The 17,124-nt window shown below is 47.0% G+C and overlaps 1 long non-coding RNA gene across 2 annotated transcripts in view; it reads left to right on the forward strand.

Moving 5' to 3' along the window:
* Window positions 1–2,764: 2,764 nt before the first annotated feature.
* LOC132826760 (uncharacterized) overlaps window positions 2,765–17,124 on the forward strand; it is a 70,838-nt gene continuing 56,478 nt past the window's right edge. For both annotated transcript variants that reach the window (XR_009645910.1, XR_009645911.1), the window contains exon 1: window positions 2,765–2,988. This is a non-coding gene — a long non-coding RNA (uncharacterized LOC132826760). The remainder of the gene's footprint in view (window positions 2,989–17,124) is intronic.

Raw genomic sequence — 17,124 nt, forward strand, 5'->3', positions numbered from 1 at the left:
ATTGACTTGAAAAGAGGTATGTACTGATATGGACTAATTGTTTTCCATCAGATAACTGAAGTAGGAATAAATGTGTCATTCTCCGGCTCTGACTGTAGCTGTTCACAATATATAACAATGATTTTGGAGGTGGGCATGTTTCCTAAATAAAGCTAATTGGGAATTTGTGTCCTGAGGATGAGCACCTGGAGTACTCTCTGCAATTTGATTTCCTTGTATCAGTCATTCTGCTTTATCACAACAGTTGTGTTCCTTTGCAACCTCGCACTATAGAAAAGCATGCTATAGAAAACCGCTATGCTCATTCGGTAGAAAGTTAATGTTATCCAAACAACATCCACAATTTGTTAACTGCATTATAGCCAATCTGTGCTGATGAAACAACCTGTATTAGGAAAAATCCGATTGCCGTAGACTGAGTACAAAGGAGGTTCACCAGACTTGTTCCTGAGATGAGAGGACTGTCCTATGTAGAAAGATTGAACAAACTGGGCCTCCCTTCTCCATGGTTTCGAAGAATGAGACTGATCGTATTGAAACTTACAAAATACTTGAAGTTATAGACTGGGTAAATGCAGTTAAGATGTTTCCCAGGTTGTGGAATCTAGAATCAGGGCAACAATTTCAAAATAAGGTGGCTACCACTTAGGTCCAAGATGGGGAGAATTCTTTTACTCTGTTGTTGTGAACTTGTGGAATTTTCTATCGGAGGACAATGGAGGCTCATCTTTTGAGTAAGTTCAAGATGATAGAGATCGGTAATCAGAATCTATCAACGTTGTGGGGTGGCTAAAAGGTATTGATGTGTTTGGTCAGTTTTTATCGTAGTGATGCAGGGAATAGGAGTAGTTAACACTACCCCTGGATTGAGTTGACTTACTCCTCGATACTGACTTGGCCAGTGATTGTTAGAGGAGTTGTGTTCATCCATAAACACAAAGATTGCAATTCTGTGCGGTGACCAGAGCAGTGACTTAAAAGGAGAAAGTGAGGACTGCAGATACTGTAGAGTCAGAGTGGAAAAGTGTAGCACTGGAAAAGCACAGCAGATCAGGCAGCATCCAAGGAGCACAAGAGTTGACGTTTCTGGCATAAGCCCAGGAGGGGGAAGGGGGCTGAGATGGGATTGTGATTGCAGGTAGGAGGTGATTGTGATATGTCATTGGGGAGGGTGAAGAAGTTTGGTGCAAGGGAAGATGGCCAGGTATGGTGGGTCAACAGGGCAATGTGGAGTTCAAGGGTTGGAACTAGGATGAGGTAGGGGGAGGGGAGATTTGGAAACTAAGTAAGTCAATGTTGATGGTGGGGTCTGACTCTAGGTGGCGAAAATGGCAGGGGATAATGCACTGTATCTGGAGTTTAGTGGGGTGAAAGTGAGGACCAAGTGGATTCAATCCTTGTTGCGGTTGGAGGTGTGAGAAGTGGAGGAGGTATGCTGGAGGGCATCATCGACCATGTGGGAGGGGAAGTTGCAAGCCTTGAAATAGGAGGACATCTGGCATGTCTGGGAGTGGAACTGAGTGGGAGTAAGGGATAGTGTTATTATAGGAGGTGGGTGGGTGGAGGTGTAGTCTAGGTAGCTGTGGGAGCCATGGGTTTGGAATAGATGTCCATGTGTTGAGGTGGTCACAGCAGATGGAGATGGACTCCTCCCTTTCCTTCCTGGACCTCGTCTTCAAGATGGTCCAGGTGAACTGAGGTCAGGGTGGAATGTGTTGGTGAAGTTGATGAACTGTTCAACCTCCTTGTGGGACCACGAGGTGGCTGATACAGTCATCGATGTAGTGGAGGAAAAGGTAGGGAATGGTGTTGGTGTAGCTGCGGAAGAGGGACTGTTCCATGTACCTGGTGAGGAGGCAGGCATAGCTGGGGCCCATGCGGGTGCCCGTGGTTAGCCACCTTGTCTGTAGGAAGTGGGAGGATTTTGAATGAGTTGTTGTTGAGGATGAGGATCCATTCCGCCAATCGAATGAGTGTCAGTGTGGGGTAATGGTTGGGTCAGTGGGAGATGAAGAAATGGAGGGCTTGTAGACCTTTGTGATGGGAGATGGAGGTTATATAGGGATTGGATGTCCATGATGAAGATGAGGTGTTTTGAGGCTAGGGAACTGAAAGTTATGGCGGGGATGGGTGGTGTCTTGGACCTATGTGGAGAGTTCAGGGACCAAGGGGGAAAGGACACTAGAGATCAAAATAATACCATAGCAGATGTCAGAGTAGCCAAAGCACTCCTTTAATAGCAAGGTTAATTAAATGGAAGTACAGTAGCGCCTCGACTTACGAACTTAATCCGTTCCGGGACCCTGTTTGTGAACTGAAAAGTTCGCAAACTGAATCAATTTTCCCATTGTTTGGATAGCATAAGAATGCTTGGACATAGCAACGAACGCTGTTCACAGCGCACGCGCCAAAGACAAACTGACTGAGATCACGCGGGGCCCGAGAGCTTTTGCGTTCAAGCACGGAGCAAAGCAGAACAATGATACTACGTGGTCGCACACAGGCTTTTTGCGTTCGTACCTTGGTTTGTACCTTGAATTTCGTACGTACGTTGAAGAAAAGTTTTACATACAACCCTGTTCGTAAACTGATTTGTTCGTAAACGGGGTCATTTGTATATTGAGGCGCTACTGTATTATACATATCTGCATTCTGAATCTGGACGAATGACGACTTCAAGTGAAACAAGTTAGCACAGGCAGCTCCTGCTGAATCTGAAGTGGACAGAGTTCCGGATTGCTGTTATATTAAGAATGGAGTTCTGACGAGGAAGTGGAGCCATCCTTAAAGGCCCAAAGGCCCAAAGTCGATCAGATGGTTGTTTATCAAAACATCCTACGGTCCAGATACTGGAAGGAAGTATTGTGAGAAGCATGACAGGACATGCAGGAATACAGAAACTTGAACATCGATTTTTAAATAGGCATTTTACCTGGCCAAGGCTTCATTAGGATGCTGTGAAGTTCTGTAAAACTTGTCATATCAGTGGTAGGTAAACCTTAACACTTTTTAATATCTAAATCAGTTTTAAGAAACCATTCAGTCCACTGCGAGTAGATTGTGGAGGTTCATTAGCCAAAATGAAAGCAAAACATCAGTATATTCTTTCAGTAATGAATGTAGCAACACAAATTCCTGAATCAACTCATTTTAAAAAGACAATTACAGCTCAGGTTATTGTAATTCTTTACTTGCTTTGGCCTATGAATTGAAATACAATCTAACCAGCTTCTAACTTTTATGCCCAAAGTTTTCCAAAGTGTAATCAGAAGTTTTTGGGTAGCAAACAGTTGACATCAACTTCATATCTTCTCCAAATACAGGGAGCTTTGGAGAGAGAACCTCAAAACCATTCTTAAAGCATTTTGTTCATGAATACCCAACTGGAGTGGGATAAAGTGTTATATTTCTTTCTGACAGTTTCCTCATAATGGATTAAGTCCCTTCAAATTGACCTGTGGGCATGAGATAAGAGGTCCATTAGCAGTGATTTTTAAATAATGCAGAAAGACAAACCCTCTGAGTTGGATTACATCTCCAAGTTTTTTGAGAGACTCACAGTAGCAAGTAAGGTAGCACAAAACACTTTAAAAAAAAATGTACAAGCAAATTCGAAAGAATGGGTGGACAAACATGCTGCAACTAAAGTCTCATGCAGGAGACCAAGTATTGAGGTTATTTACTATGCAGGATGGACCTTTTTGAAATGAAATGTAGTGATCCATACAAGACATTTTGAAGGGTTAGTAAAGTGACTTATCTGATAGATATTGCTGAGTATAGTCAAAGAATTGGTTACACCATATAAACACCTTTTTGAAGCAATACCAACATCGGTAAAAGGATAAGAGGGAGATAGTGTGTCAGCTGGTGAAAGTAAAAGGGCAGTAGAGGAAAGGGTAGACAGTTTACAGAGTAAACCTCCTGATATCCAACAATGTTAATATGGAAATACTGGTGCTGTTTGACACTTATGTTTTTTAGAGGAGGGGAGTGGGAAGAGCTAATTGGTTTACTGAGGACTTATAATTAACTCTCTAAAGGTAGAGTCTGCACTGATCATCTGAAGAACATCCCATCCAGATCCACTCACCCATCCTATTCCCAGAAACCTGCATTCCACATTTTCCCTTTAGCCTGCACATCCCTAGGCGCGATTGATAATGTATCATGGCCGATCCAACTAACCTGCACATCATTGGATTGAGAAGAAATTGGAGAACTAGGTAGAGCCACTTGGAGAAAGTGAAAACTCCACACAGACACAAGGTTGAAATCCAACCTGGGACCCTGATCCTCTATGCTTTCTGTTAACTAGGTATTATATGGATGTAGGGGATTCTGTGTCAATAAAACTACATCCTTATTGGTTGAGCACAGAAAACAACTACAGGTAGAAGCAGAAATTCAATACCTGCTGGAGAACTGTTTGATTGAACTTAATCAAAGCAGCTGGAGTTCACCAGTGGCATTTGTTCCTAAGCCAGATGGAACAATTATATTTTTGCATGGACTACAGAAATGTAAATGCCAGAGTGAAAACTGATTCATGACCAATTCCTCAGTCAGAATGTTGTACTGACAGGGTTGGCATTGGTTCGCTTCTTTCTGATGTTCATCTGTTGAAGGGTTGATTCGATGTAGGCGTCCTCTGTAGGTTATCCAACCTCATTGTGTGGCTTCCCATTCTCAAACTGACTAGAAAAACAAGACCATTCAGACCGGGAAGTCCGAGTTGGGAACATGGTGACTCCAGCTCACTGCTTGCTCCTCCAGCCCTCAATCTTTGGCACCTGTCGTCAACATCACAGGGCCATGGGCCACAATGGCACCCATACCCTGTCCACCAGTTCCTCCAGGTTCCCATTGGGAAAGCAGAGTGCCAGTTGCCCTCTGGGTAATTGACAGGAACTGTGCAGGGCATCTACAGACTGGCAATGCTCAACCAGGTGACAGCTTGGCTTTAAGGATGACACTGGTGGCAGGAATATCAGGAGGTTCTGACGATGCCTCGTACTTCCACCTAAGGTGAGTGGGTGAGTATGACTAGTTGGGTGGAGCAAAAGAGGCCGTGGTGTATAGGTAATTATACCAAGTTTGAGAAGATAACGTAAACTTCAGGGCTTGTGAATTGAAAACTTCCACAAAAATCTCCAATGCTACTTTGTTGACTCCTGATAGATTCAGCCCAGTTTCAACTTGTATGCTCTTCTGCGCTTGACCACCAGGTGGTATTGTACTATCATTTATGTTTGGAAAACTTCTCTCAGGCTCGAAAGCTAGTGCTTCCAAATAAATCTGGTAAAACAATAAAATCTGCTGGCAACCAGATTCTGGATTAGTGGTGCTGGAAAAGCACTGCAGTTCAGGCAGCATCCGAGGAGCAGTAAAATTGACGTTTCAGGCAAAAGCCCTCTGCAGTCCTTGTTTTTACCCCTTCCAAACAAACCTGTTGAACTATCACCCAGTGTTCATAAGACACAGTAGCTGTACTAGGCCATTTATCCCATCAAGTCTGTGCCTCTATTCAATGAGATCATGGCGGATCTGACAATCCTTAACTCCACTATCCTGCCTTTTCTCAATATGGTTGATCCTCCTCCTGAATAAAACTTTAATCTCAGCCTTGAATATATTTAATGCTAAGCCTTTACAGTCTTCAGTGATAAAGAATTCCACAGATTCGCTACACTCGGGGAAGAAATTTTTCAGTTGCATAAATGGACGATCCATTGTTCTGACATAATGCCCTCTGCTCCTAGACTCTCCCACACGGGGAAAGTGAGGACTGGAGATTAGAGTAAGGGGATGTAGTTTGCTCGCTGGACCGGGAGGCCCACCTTCAGATGCCTCACCACCCACCAGGCAACATCCCCAATTATGTGATTTGTTTTTAAACCCAGTTCTCAGGAAGACAGAAAACTGATAGCAATGAGAATAATGATGGTTGACTAAATACTCAGAATTTCCACAAATAAGGAACTTCCCCAAACCCTTCCAATTTTTTATCTGGTCCTGATTCCACGAAATAGAATGGTGTAGTTGAAAAGGAAGCTACTGGGCACCTATTCATGTTGGTTCTTTGAAATATGTAATTGGTTCCATATTGCTCCCTTTTCCCCTTAACTATTTTTTTCCTCTCTTATGATTTATTTGATTCCCCTTTGAATAACGAAAATCACACAACACCAGGTTATAGTCCAACAGGTTTATTTGGAAGCACTAGGTTTCAAAGTGCCATTCTATCAACCACCTGATGAAGGAGCGTCGCTCCGAAAGCTAGTGCTGCCAAGTAAACCTGTTGGACTATGACCTGGTGTTATGTGATTTTTAACTTTGTCCACCCCAGTCTAACACCTGCACCTCCAAGTCCTTTAAATGATGGAAAGGAACACACGCAATCAACCAAGCCCTAGATTTTGTGGATCTCAAGAAGGCCATTGAATCCTTATGTTGACTAAAGGTGTTTGTGACTTTCCAGTTTCTTTGCTGTTGTACCCTATTTCCTATTTGCCCTATTTGTACCCTTTTTTTTTCTTTCGCCCAGCTGTCTGTCTGTCTGTCCATCTCGTCACTTACTCCCCTCCCAATTCCCGTCCTACCCCACCCGTTTCCCTTCAGTCAGGTGAGGTGAAGCCAGATAGAAATCAATTGTAGTGTAAACAAGTGAAGATTAGAATTCCAGTGATAAAACAAACCTCATTTACATGACCTAACCTCAAGACTTTTCTTGTGAATAATATGATGTGCATTGCCATGAACTAGCAATCTGTTAAATACTTGCCTGTATTACTTGCTTGCTAAAGAATGTCCCCTACTCCTATTGGGTCCTTCCCTCATTTGACACAATCCTCAAAGATAAATGTGTCCTTCAACATTTGATCAATTTTAAGTTTGAATAATGAGCTGTTCCTGGTCGTTCCTCCCCCTCTGCATGCTTTCAATCCAATCCCTTTTACTTCCCTCAATGCGCTTTTGAAGCAGAATAGTTAAAGAAAATGCTGTAATTCAGGATGGTTTGCTGAGATGTTTACAATAATATTAATAATGCCAAGTTTAGTTGCTCACTCCTTTTTTACGGGTGGCACAGTGGTGAGCACTGTTGTCTCACAGCGCCAGAGACCCGGGTTCAATTCCCGCCACTGTGTGGAATTTGAACATTCTCCCTGTGTCTGCGTGGGTTTCCTCCGGGTGCTCCGGTTTCCTCCCACAGTCCAATAATGTGCAGGTTAGGTGAATTGGCCATGCTAAATTGCCCGTAGAGTTAGGTGAAATGGTAAATGTAGGGGAATGGGTGGGTTGTGCTTTGGTGGGTCGGTGTGGACATGTTGGGCCGAAGGGCCTGTTTCCACGCTGCAAGTAATCTAATCTAATCCTGGTAAATCTTTCCTGAACCCTCTCCAACCTAATTGTATCCTTCCTACAATAAGGTGATTGTACCTGGACACAGTACTCCAGGAGAGGCCTCACTAATGTTCTGTACAACCCCAACAACATAACATCCCAACTTCAAGACTGAAATGTCTGACCAATAAAGGCAAGGGCGCAACACATCACTTTAACCACCCTGTCTATGTGACGCAAACTTCAAAGAATGATGTAGCTGAACCCCTTGGTGTCTCTGTGCTGTAACACTACCCAAGGCCCTACATTTGTGTAACTCCTGTCCTTGTTTGTTTTACCCAAATGCAATACCTCACATTTATTCAAAGTAAACTCCTTCAGCTGCTCCTCCGCCCATTGACGTATTTGATCAAGATCTCTTTGTAATCTTCGATAACCTTCTTCATTATTACTATGCCACCACGTTTGGTGCCATGCCTTCTTTATTCTCATCTGAATATAAATGAGCGACAAAAGTGGAACCAGCACCGATCCCTGGGAACACTGCTGGTCACAGGCCTCTAGTCCAAAAAACAACCTTTCACCACACTCTGGATTTACAGCAGGAGCCAATTGTGTATCTAATTGGCAAGCTTACCATGAATCTCATGTGACCAAACTTTACTAATTAGTCCACAATGTGGAACCTTGTCAAAGGCTTTATTAAAGTCCAAATAAACAACGGCCACTGCTCTGCCCTCATTAACCTTCTTGGTGACTTCCTCAAAAAACTCAAGCAAGTTTTTGTGAAAGACTCTGAGTTGCTCACTCGCACGCGCTCTCTCTCTCTCTCTCTCCCCCTCTGTCGCTCGGGCGCGCGTTCCCGCTCTCTCGCGCGCTCCCTGACTCTTGCTCGCACACGCTCTCTCTCTCTCTCCCTCTCACTGTTGCTTGGGTGCGTGCTCTCTCACTCTCTCTCTCACTCACTTGCATGCTCTCTCTCTCACTGTCACATGCGCGCCTGCTCTCTCTCGCTCTTGCTGTCACTTGCGTGCGCTCTCTCTCTCTCTTGCGCTCTCTCTCTTGATGTCGCTCGCGGGCGCTCTCTCTCTCGCGCGCTCTGTTCCTTGCTCGCTCTCTCTCGCTCTGTTCCTCGCTGTCGCTCACGTGCGCGCGCTCTCTCTCTTGCGCTCACTCACGTACGCTGTCTTTCCCTCTGTCGCTTGGGCGCACGCGCTCTCTCTCGCTCGGGCGCGTTCTCTCTCCCTCTGTAGCTCGGGGGTGCGCTCCCTGACTCTCTCGTTCGCGCACGCTCTCTCTCTCTCCCTCTCGTTGTTGCTTGGGTGCGTGCTCTCTCTCTCGCTGTTGCTCGCGTGCTCTCTCTCTCACTTGCGTGCTCTCTCTCTCACTGTCACACACGTGCCTGCTCTCTCTCTCTCGCTGTCACTCACGCGCGCTCTCTCTCTCTCTCCCGTGCTCTCTCTCTTGATGTTGCTCGCGGGCGCTCTCTCTCTCGTGTCCCTCGCTGTCGCTCACTTGCGCGCTCTCTTTCTCTCTCTTGCTGTCACTCACGCATGCTCTCTTTCCCTCTGTCGCTCGGGCGCGTGCTCTCTCTCTCTCTCTCGCTCGTGCGTGCTTTCTTTTTCTCTCTCTCTCACACTGTCGCTCTTGCATGCGCGCTCTCTCCCGCTGTTGCTCGCTCTCTCTGTCTCTCGGGTGCTCTCTCTTTCCCTCTCTCTCTCGCTGTCGCTCGCGCGCGCTCTCTCTCGCTTTCTGGTACTCTCTCTCTGTTGCTCGGGCGCTCTCTCCTTCTTTCTCTCTATCTCTGTCGCTCGGTCTGTCTATCTCTCTCTGTCGCTCAGACGCTTTCTTTTTTTCTCTCTCTCTGTTGTTCGTGCGTGCTCTGTCTCCCTCTGTCGCTTGGGTGCGCGCTCTCTCTCTCTCTCTCTGTCACTTGGGCGGGCTTTCTTTCTCTCTCTCTCTCTCGCCGTTGCTCTCGTGTGCACGCTCTCTCTTGCTGTTGCTTGCACGTGCTCTCTCTCGCTGTTGCTCTCTCTCTCTGTCGCTCGCTCTCTCTGTCTCTCTGGCGCTCTCTCTCTTTCTCTCTGTTGCTCAGTGCTCTCTCTTTCGCGGGCTCTGTCACTCGAGCGCTCTCTCTGTTTCTCTCTCTCTCTCTCTGTCGCATGGGCGCTATCTTTCTTTGTCTCTCTCTCTGTTGCTCAGGCTCTCCCTCTCTCACATGCACGGTCTCTCGCTGTTGCTCGTGCATGCTCTCTCTTCCTCTGTCGCTCTCTCGCTGTCTCTCATGCTCGCTCTCTCTCGCTCGCACGAGCTCTCTCTCTCTCTCGCGGTCGCTCACGAGCGCACTCTCTCTCTCTCGCTGTCTCTCTCTCTCTCGCTGTCTCTCTCTTGCAGTCGCTCATGTGCGCTCTTTCTCTGTAGCTGTTGCACCCTCTCTTCCTCTGTTGCGGGGGCGCGCGCCCTCTCTCCCTCTGTCGCTCGGGCGTGTGCCCTCTCTTCCTCTGTTGCAGGGGCGTGCGCCTCTCTCCCTCTGTCCCTCGGGCATGCGCCCTCTCTTCCTCTGTTGCAGGGGCGTGCGCCTCTCTCCCTCTATCGCTCGGGCGTGCGCCCTCTCTTCCTCTGTTACAGGGGCGTGCGCCTCTCTCCCTCTGTCCCTCGGGTGTGCGCCCTCTCTTCCTCTGTTACAGGGGCGTGCGCCTCTCTCCCTCTATCGCTCGGGCGTGCGCCCTCTCTTCCTCTGTTGCAGGGGCGTGCGCCTCTCTCCCTCTATCGCTTGGGCGTGCGCCCTCTCTTCCTCTGTTGCAGGGGCGTGCGCCTCTCTCCCTCTATCACTTGGGCGTGCGCCCTCTCTTCCTCTGTTGCAAGGACGTGCCCCTCTCTCCCTCGGGTGTGCACCCTCTCTTCCTCTGTTGCAGGGGCGTGCGCCTCTCTCCCTCTGTCGCTTGGGCGTGCGCCCTCTCTTCCTCTGTTGCAAGGACGTGCCCCTCTCTCCCTCTGTCCCTCGGGCGTGCACCCTCTCTTCCTCTGTTGCAGGGGCGTGCACCCTCTCTTCCTCTGTTGCAGGGGCATGCGCCTCTCTCCCTCTATTGCTCGGGCGTGCGCCCTCTCTTCCTCTGTTGCAAGGACGTGCCCCTCTCTCCCTCTGTCCCTCGGGTGTGCGCCCTCTCTTCCTCTGTTGCAGGGGCGTGCGCCTCTCTCCCTCTGTCGCTCGGGTGTGCGCCCTCTCTCTCTCCCTCTGTCGCTCGCGCAAGTGCACTCTCTCACTCGGTGTCGCTCTCGCACGCTCTCTCTCCCTCTGCCACTCACGAGCGCTCTCTCAACCACAGTCGCGCGCGCTCGCTCGCTCGCTCTATCTCTCTTGCTGTCACTCGCTCTGTCACTCGCGCACGCTATCTCTCTCTCACTGGCGTGAGCTCCCTCTCTCTCTCGCTGTTGCTCGGGCGCGCGCCCTCCTCCCCCTGCCGCTCGGGCGCGTGCCCTCTCCCCCCCCCTCTGCCGCTCGGGCACGTGCCCTTTCTCTGTCCCTCGCGCGTGTACTCTCTCTCTCACTGTCGTTCTCTCATTCTCTCTCTCTCTCGCGCGCGCTCTCTATCGCTGTCACTTGCACGTGCTCGCCCTCTCTCTGTCGTGTGCGCGCATTCTCTCTCACTCGCTCTCTCCTGCTCTCGCTGTCGCTTGTGCGCGGTCTCACTTGCGCGCTCTCTCACTCTCTCTGTCGCGCGCGCACTTGCGCTCTCCCTGTCTCTCTCCCGCTCGTGCGCTCTCTGTCTCTGTCTGGTTATATACCGCCCCAACTCCTTTGAACTCTGTAGTCATCAAAGTAAGCAGGCAGCAGCCAGTTAGCATGCCTATGGATTGTAATTTAGACAATATGATCATGTTGCATTATTTGACATTTTGCAAATTGGTGAATTACAACCTCATAAACCTCAATTGTTATTTCTTTTTGCCCTGGGCATCTTTCCTAAACTGACAAACCTAGGGTGTTCCCATCATGAATAGAGATAGTGATGGCCAGGTGAGTGTTCTATAATGTTAATAAACATGTCAGTGTAGGAATGCAGTTGGTTGTGTGTAGAACATTGCACAAAGCTAACAATAGCAAGCTTTTACTTCGGTAAGTTTCTTAAATATAAGGCACAGCATTAAACCAAAGTATTTTAATTGTTCGCTTTGGTTTGCAAAAGCTTGCCCTTTTATTTTTGTCTGGTCAACCTCCTCACCTGCCAACGAGACAGCAAGGCACCAGTACCTCTGCTCGTGCCCTTACTGGGTTTTCAGGCAGCCAGCCAGCCTGATCACTGCTGTCTTTGCTGAGGCACTGCATTCCACAGTTCTGGGCCGAGAACAGCACCTCCACAGCCAGCAGCGGTCTCAGTCAGTGAAAACCATTCTGGAACCACTGACTGGCAATGATAAGTAGCAAGAGAAAGTGAGGACTGCAGATGATAAGTAGCCAACAGGAAATAATGGATGACACAACAACAATAGCTTTTGAATGCAGTTTCGGCATGGGTTCAGGTATTGTTTTGGTTTAAAATGTTTGTTTTCTGTTGGTTTGTTTTTATTTTTGTCTTGTTGCCAAATGATTGTCAATGGGTGTGATACTGGTGAACAGTTTGTGGTGACTGTTGTCATAAACAAATCTGTAACAAGAGACTGCTCAGCCAGTAAATGGCAATCTGCCTGATCCTCCCTCCCTTCCTCCTTCTCCTCGCCTGGGCTAGCTGTATACCTGGTGTTATCTGATGTATGAAAGTGAGGTTAATACAGGATGATACCACCTCTGCCCACTATTACTGAGTTCAATTTAGTGATTCAAGCAGTGAAAGTTTTGGGCAAAACATTACTGCCTCTGGAAGCAGGAATAGAGATGGGGGTGCTGGTTAAATGGTATGGGCTCACAGCAAGGCAATCCCCTAAAGTTTTCTGGCTGCCAACTAATTTTACCAGATATGGGCCCTGGGACAAATCAATGACTGACTGTTAATTTAGGTATTTAAAGTCAATATGCAACCAATGTTATCCTTTGCATCAGTTTTTAGTGCGGAACAGAATGCACAGAGGCTCAAAGTTTCACCCACTCAAACAAAGCGAGTTTTTCTTGGTAGCTGAGCTGTGGAGGGAAACACCAAGGACATTGTAAATCAAATGACCGACTGCATCTTGAACAAGCAACAGAGGAGATGGTGCCAAAGTGAAAGGCAGAAAACTGTCTTCCACAGCAGCCCCTCAGGCAGGGCAAGGCTCTCTGGAGGCTCAGCATAGTGTTGGGTTCAATGCTTTTAGACCTTGACTCCTTCGGGAAAGAGGGAAATGGCAGAAATGGGGATACAGCCACATGGAGTATCTGTGCAGTGGCCAGAGGAGCCTACATGTGGCTGGAAATGCTGTTGGATGTGAATGAGCAAAGCTTATGGAGGCAAGAGTTATACCTCATGGTTGCTATGATATTATGCGCTTAAGAGTGAATAACAGTCAGAGGGATGGCATTGTGGAGATGTTCCATTACCAAAGTCTGCAAACAGTATCTGCCTCATAGGAGGTGGTGAGGGAACTGTGCAGTAGCTGGAACATGTATGAATGCCAAAAGGGGGAGACATTGCTAACACCATTAGCATTCAAATGAACCTTCACACTTAATATTCCACCTGTGCTTCATTTTTGGAGATCAATGTGGCATCTGTCAGCTGGTGGCCCATCACTGAATGAAGAAGGGTATAGATTCCGTGTGCCATTATGGTGGCCAATGCGTCAAAACCAAGCTAGTCTGTTTGAGAGAACAGTTGGCTTCGAGGTCATGGCTAGATTTTTTTTCCCCCAGATGCAGGAGCCGTGGACTGTACTCATGTGGCCTGGGAGTCTCCCCCTGAGCAGCCAGGTGTATCTGTAAACAGGGAGAGGGCTTCTGCGTGAATGTTCAAGTTGTCTATGATTACCAAAAGTGGATCAATGTACACAAGGTTTCCAGCATGCTGTCATGATTCCTACTTCCTGAGGCAGTCCCAATTGTCTTATTCCATCAAACCAGTCTAATGACTTCATGATTAGATCCGAGTGGACAAGGGATATCTGGTGAGGTTACTTTAGTGAGGACATTCTCACTCCACTATGCCAGGCAATGAAGGATAGAACTGGTACTAATCTTTTTTTTTAAAAGCTTTTATTTTCTCAGATATCCATTACAAATTCAGACTTTGTTTTAACTCTGCATTACTTTCAAGTGTGATAGCATACAGGAGTAGACATGTACAACTGAGACTGTATAAGGCTCTGGTATTTGAAATATTGTGAGCAGTTTTGGACCCTTTGCCTAAGGAAGGGTGTGCTGGCTTTGGAGGGGATCTAGAGGAGGTTTACAAGAATGATCCCAGAGATATGTGGAGTAGTTGAGAACTCTGGGTCTGTACTTGATGGGATTTATAAGGTGGAGGGGAGATCTCATCGAAATTTGCAGAATAATAAGAGGCCTGGATAGAGTGGACTTGGAGAAGATGTTTCACTGATAGGACAGAGTAGAACCCTAGGGCACAGCCTCTGTGTGAAGAGGGGACCCTTGAGAACAGAGATGAAGAGGAATTTCTTCAGTCAGAGGATGGTGGAGTTCTGTGGAACTTGTTGCCACAGAAGGCTGTAGAGAGCAAGTCATTGAGTGTACTTAAGACAAAGATTCTTGATTAGTAGGGGAATCAAAGATGCTGGGGAGGCAGCAAGAGAATGGGATTGAGAAACCAATCTGCCTTGATTGAACGGTGGAACACACCCAACTCTGCCTCTATGTCTTATGGTCTTATGCAATGTGAACATTGAACATTGTGCAACCTTTGGTGAACTTTCCCATTTCTGACCTTACAGTCAGGGAAGGTGATTGCTCGAGTGATTGAAAATGTCCAAGACACTACCCTGAGGCATTCCTACAGAAATTTCTTGGAACTGAGATGATTGACCCCCAAAACCACAGTATTCCTTCATGCCAGGCATGAATCCAATCTGCGCAGAATTTTCCTCCTGATTCCATTGTTTTGCTAGGGCTCTTTGATGTCACGAATGGTCCAATGCAATCATCCCCACCTTTCCCCTTTGGAATTCAGCTCTATTTGTCTCTGTTTGAACCAAAGCTGGAATGAGGAATGAAGCTAACTGGCAGCACCCAACCTGAGTAAGTGAATGGGTTATTGTGAGCAAGTGCTGCTTGACAGCACTGTTAATGACCCAAAGTATGATGGTCAATCGTGCCAAAATGATTGTCGGTAAATGTTGCAATTTCTCTACCCAAATATGTTTGTGGATTAAGCGCTGAAAATCTGTCAATGGGGAAAAGGGTCTAACGGCTCAGGAATCTGACAGAAGCACAAATTATAGATAGAAAAGCAAACTGTCACGGATATGAGTTATGGGAAATTTTAACAAAAAAATTGTTCGTACTCAGCAAGTCTGTCAGCATCTGTCAAGGGTGAACCAGATTAAAATAGCAGGTTCTTGACCTTTTCAACAAAGCTCTGAAAGTGAGATGCTGATCATCACTAGGGGTTGAATTTTCAGGGCTCCTCCTAAAGGTGTGCGTGGAGATGGGTGCAGTTCTGAAAGTATACATGCATTAATTACAAGACGCAGAACCTGGCTCAGGCAATAATTACCACCAGAACTGGAAGAGGTCAGCAGAGGAATCTCATACTCCTCCTAATCGAGGCCGACTACATTAACTGAAATGCGTCTGGAATATTTTTAAAACAGTGAACAGGTTTCAGAAACCTTCAATTTCTGAATCGAACTGAAAGAAAGTAACTGCGGAATTGGAAGCCAATCAACGTTTTCACCTTGACTCCAAAAAAAAAACCTGAACTGAGTCCTCTTTTATAATGTGGTAAGTGGGTATCCTTGGTGCTGCCCAGCTGGCACTCCACACCCAAGCTTTGAGTGGGATTGGCACTGCTTAGGAAAATGAGGGCAGAAGAGCTGGGATTGAAGACACCAATCACCATGGCTACCTCCATAAAAGAAAAGCTGCAGTTGAGGATACCGGCTGTCCGAGTTTGGGTCCATTGGCATCAAGGGTCAACAATACCCAGTTCAAGGACAGGAACCCCTGACATCAGGAGGGCACAAGAGAGGGAAGGGCAGTAAGACAATGGAAGTCAAACCTCCACACAGGATCCACCACTGAAAGCAGACCCACTTGGAGATGCTGCAGGACACTTTGCCTCACTGGTCAGATCGTCTACTGCATCTATAATTCTAATTGTGAAAGATCTCACGGCTTGCAGTAGCAGTTGTGCTATCCTGCAAGTGGCTGTCAAAGTCAATGTGGCCTTAAACTACTTCCATTTCTAGCACCTTCCAAAGCTCATTGAACATTGGTGGCATGTGATTGGTCAATGCTACCTTCACACAAGCTGGATAGTATTTATTTCATGATGAACAGGGTCAAAGGGATGTTTTGGATTCTTCTCGTGGAAAGGACAGCAAGAAGGCTGCATCGAGTGTAGATGTGTCACATACTTACCCTATCTCCATCTATTCCCACCCTCACTTCCTCAAACTAACATGCTAGCTCACTACTCAGGCCTCCCCTGTGAAAATCTGAACTTTTTAACCAGTTTTCTGTTTTGCACCGAAAATAAACAAACCCAGGCCATGAGACAGCACTGGTCACCACATTAGTGACTGGCCCACCTTCTTCTGTAGAGGAGGTAATTCCCCCAAAAAATGACTGCCATACACTCCAGGGGTGGCACCAAGCCAGAGGTCAGCTGCTGCCTCACCAGGATAAGGTATTTGGAGAGGACATTGATAGGCACGAGTTGCACTTTCTGGCTTTTCAGGGGAAGGTGTTATGGTGGGATGGTGTTCACAGTGAAGGAGTGAACCAGTGTATCACAGTGGAGTTTAAAAGGGCCAAAGGAACAGAAAAGGAGATGTTTGGAGTGGGGTGGTCAGAGGTGGCAAAAGAAAAGTGGAGTCAAGGATAATCCTTTCACAGTTACAGGGTGAGAAGGGTAAAAACAAAAACACGGGCTAAATTCAGTCAAATATCCTGTCTGCCACACTTGGAAATTCCTACCTGTTGAGGAAATCCAAGGTTATTAGGAATCTTACATGTTATGAAGTTAATGCAATTCTCTTTCTGAGACTATTTGTTATTTTCATGAGTTTCTCTCTCTTTGCAGATTTTCTCCTGCTCTTGTTCACAAAACCCCCCTGGCCCCAATGCCTCTTGGACATCAGTACAAGTCTACCACTTGCCACAAACTCTGGAAGATCCCAATACCCTGAAATAGCCTGGCATCTGGCTTTGCAGCTGATCAGAGAGCATGCAGCTAAGATGAAGTTGATGCTGTTGAGTTGTGATAGATACCTTGATGTCCCCCCAGTGGATGGTGTGGTGCAACTGAGAGCTTTGCTCTCTCCACCCCACCATGGCACCAGATCCTGCCAGCCTGGGCTGAGGTTGCTGCCTGCTATCTGATAACAACTGTTTTTCTCTCTGCCAGGGTATTTTCTACCACCTTGCCCCTGCAAACTTGCACTATCTCAGCCACTGCACTCACCTACCGCCAAAGCCCATGCTCTATCACTCTCTCATTGTTGTATGCAACACTTCCTTCACTTGATGTCACCTATTCCAATCCCCTCACTCTGCTTAATGTATGTGTCTGCTGCTCTGTCTACTCACCCACTTGAGACACCTCACTGTCTTTTCCCCGTCTGTGTACCAGCACTAACCGATGTTTCAGCCACTTCTGTCTCCCTCATTATGGGGGGGTGGGGGTAGGGGTGGTG

The sequence above is a fragment of the Hemiscyllium ocellatum genome, chromosome 23 (genome assembly GCF_020745735.1).
Source record: "Hemiscyllium ocellatum isolate sHemOce1 chromosome 23, sHemOce1.pat.X.cur, whole genome shotgun sequence".
Classification (NCBI taxonomy): Eukaryota; Metazoa; Chordata; class Chondrichthyes; order Orectolobiformes; family Hemiscylliidae; genus Hemiscyllium; species Hemiscyllium ocellatum.